Raw genomic sequence first — 3,072 nt, forward strand, 5'->3', positions numbered from 1 at the left:
AAATATTTGAATGTTTGCAAACCAATCACATATGTACCTTTGGGTACGACTTTGGGACACCACTTTTTTTTGTTTTTTGGGGGTTTTTTTGGTGGCTGGCTCGTATGGGGAACTGAACCCTTGACCTTAGTGTTACAAGGCTGTGCTCTAACCAGCTGAGCTAAACGGCCAGCCCTGGAACACCACTTTTTAACACACTAAAATTCCACACTCATACTCTTCCATTTTATAAAATTCTTTTCAGTAATCTGTGGGTCTTATTCTATTTAAAGAGTGTGTAGTGATTTTCAGTTTATTCTATTTGAGAAATAGTAAGAGGAAATGATTATTTTCAAAAATTGAATCTGGTGTATTAGAAACAAGAGATTGGAAAGGACACCACTTGTTTTTCTCATCAAGTTTTTCTCAGCCACCTTGGCCTTTAAGTTATAGTTGGAGAGGTCATCCTCTCAAGAGAAATGAGTAGTTTACTTTGTGGAGTAATCAAGCAACAGAGGACCCTGAGCATAATATTAAGGTTCTGAGTGCTTCTGAAGTCACAGGAAGTGGTATGTATGCCCAGGTGCAGAGCTAACCTGGAGAGGAAGCCAAACTGGAATGAGGAAGCAATAGGTGAAAGGTAAGTTCTTCCCCATATCCGATGTGAGAACAAATGCCCTATTTTTTAATATTACTTGTTTGGGTCAGAGGGATACCTCATCGTTTGTTGCAGTAGCATACGGTCTGCCATATTTGCTCATCTGGCTGTCTCTGGTCAATGTAATGAAGCATGAAATGATATGATTCCTCATCTTTAATCCTAATTCCTGACTCATCAATGGTTCCTTTTTATTGCCTTTTGTTTAAAACTGCCCAAAAGCAATGCATAAGGGAAAATCAGACTGGAACAGGGAACATAGACTTTATAGGGTGGTATGAGGTGCCTTCTCTGGAGGTTTGACTGGCCCTCCTTTCCACTATTGCTCCATCACCAAAAACTTGGCAGGTGCTTAGGGGCTCCTCCTCTTGTGTGCTGCTTCATAGCAGGCTGTCTATTTGGCTCTTCCTTCTGCTCAGTCAGACATATCATCAAAGACAATGGCCTAACAGATGCTGATATTCAGCCTGGATCAGTCTATGTTGATTTTATGCTTATTAGTCTGAGCTAGTCACAGCCAGCTGGTTGCTGTTTGCCTTGACTGAGCAGTAGAAATACACACAACTGCAATGGCCTCTTGTGTACATATACACCCAGGTGCTGGCTGCCATAACAACAATTCCTCCCACAGCTTGAGGAGTATTTTTGGATGATGTATTTTTGTTGTTGTTTATAAATGTGTGTGCATATATACATATATATATTTTTTCTTTTGTCTTGAGACAGGCACACTGAGGGAAAGGTCAGGACCCAGGTTATAAAGTGGAAGTACTAAAAAGAGTCGCAATATTTGATTATGTGGCAAATGGAGAAAGAATGTAAAGGTTAACTTTGTTTGCTTATTAGTTTTCTCCCAATAGCAGTGAGAAACCAGTACAGATTTTTTAAAGACCCATGAGCAAGCTTCCTTTTAGGCATAGCAGATAACTTGCTTCTTGGGAAGCCAGGTGTCATGCTGTTTAGTGCTTCAATGTTCACAACTTACTCCTTTATTGGTCCCAGGAGTGACATGTTTTGAACTGGCCAGTAAGCACTGGGGGCTTGCTGTGACCTGTCCCACTTCAGAACTAGGAAGCTGCCTAAAGGCTATAGGCATTGTCCTACCTAATATTGAAGAGAAACGGGAAGTTGTTTTTAGGATTGCAATTTAGCTCTTTGGTATAGCTGATGTTCTTGTGATAATTTATAAAATGCTTTAAATATATATTTTTTAATTTAAATTTTCAAATAGTCCTCCTGGCCTATAATATAATCTCTTCCCACTGCTTCTGTCTTCCATTAGCATATTTTTATATAGTCCCTCCTCTAAACTGCTTACCCATCCTTTCTTTTAACCCTATATATTGAATAAATGACAATATTTTCTAAGGTAAGTATATATAATTATTCTCCTCACACTCATATTCTCATGAACTCATATCAAAAAGAAAATTGGAGTGGCTGAACACATGACTTTTTTATTAGACCTTCTCCTTAATTGCTATTAGATACACCCTAGGCATGTGGAACAATATTTGCTTTGGAAATATTTCTGGTTTTGGAAAGATGTTCAATAGAGATTATTAAAGTATTAAAAATATCCTTGGTCTACACTTTAATTAATGATTTGGATAAAGATATATTATACCTATCAAATTTGTGGAAGTCTTATAAAAATATGAAATATATAAAAGATAGAAAATATTTTTAATGTGAGAATCATGACTTGAGACAAGATCACAGGTTAGAATCATGGACTCAAATTAGTAATTTATAACTTGACAAATATAAACGTGAAATTCCTCATTTGGATTCAGAGGAAACAACTGCTTAATGTCATTGTTGGAATGATCTGGATTAAGAGAAATTTAGATTTAAAAAGTGGTCCGAATGTCATCACTTCCCATTCCGTTGCCCAAAGTAGACATTTCTAATAGTTGTAGCACTCTTTCCCATGGAGCCAGGTTTAATGTCAGATTCTGCTCTAGAGGATGACTAGCAATTGATCGAAGCCCGCAGTGGAGTTAAAATGCTGACCTACAGGTTTTAGACTTGGGGGACTGGTCTGGGTTCCATCAAGACTAGGAAAATGACATACACGACCTTAGCAAAATTATTTCCCGGCTCTAGTTATTATTTCCCGTTGGTAAAAATGGTGTTTGGGGGCCGGCCCTGTGGCTGACTCGGGAGAGTGCAGCGCTGGGAGCACAGTGGTGCTCCCACTGTGGGTTCAGATCCTATATAGGGATGGCCGGTGCTCTCACTGGCCGAGCGCGGTACGGGCGACACCAAGCCAAGGGTTCCGATCCCCTTACCGGTCACACACACACACACAAAACGGTGTTTGGACTAGTTGATTTCTACAGTCTTTTTCAGCCTTTTCATCTCCCAGCCATTGGCTAACGTGGAAGTCGGAGACTCTGGCGGGCAGAGGAACCCAGGGGGCGCTGCCCGGG

At 39.9% G+C, this 3,072-nt stretch overlaps 1 pseudogene; it reads left to right on the top strand.

Moving 5' to 3' along the window:
- The first annotated feature begins 1,988 nt into the window (after positions 1 to 1,988).
- Positions 1,989 to 3,072, top strand: part of LOC103593384 — a 2,488-nt pseudogene continuing 1,404 nt past the window's right edge.

The sequence above is a fragment of the Galeopterus variegatus genome, unplaced genomic scaffold, assembly GCF_000696425.1.
Source record: "Galeopterus variegatus unplaced genomic scaffold, G_variegatus-3.0.2 Scaffold1335, whole genome shotgun sequence".
Lineage (NCBI taxonomy): Eukaryota > Metazoa > Chordata > Mammalia > Dermoptera > Cynocephalidae > Galeopterus > Galeopterus variegatus.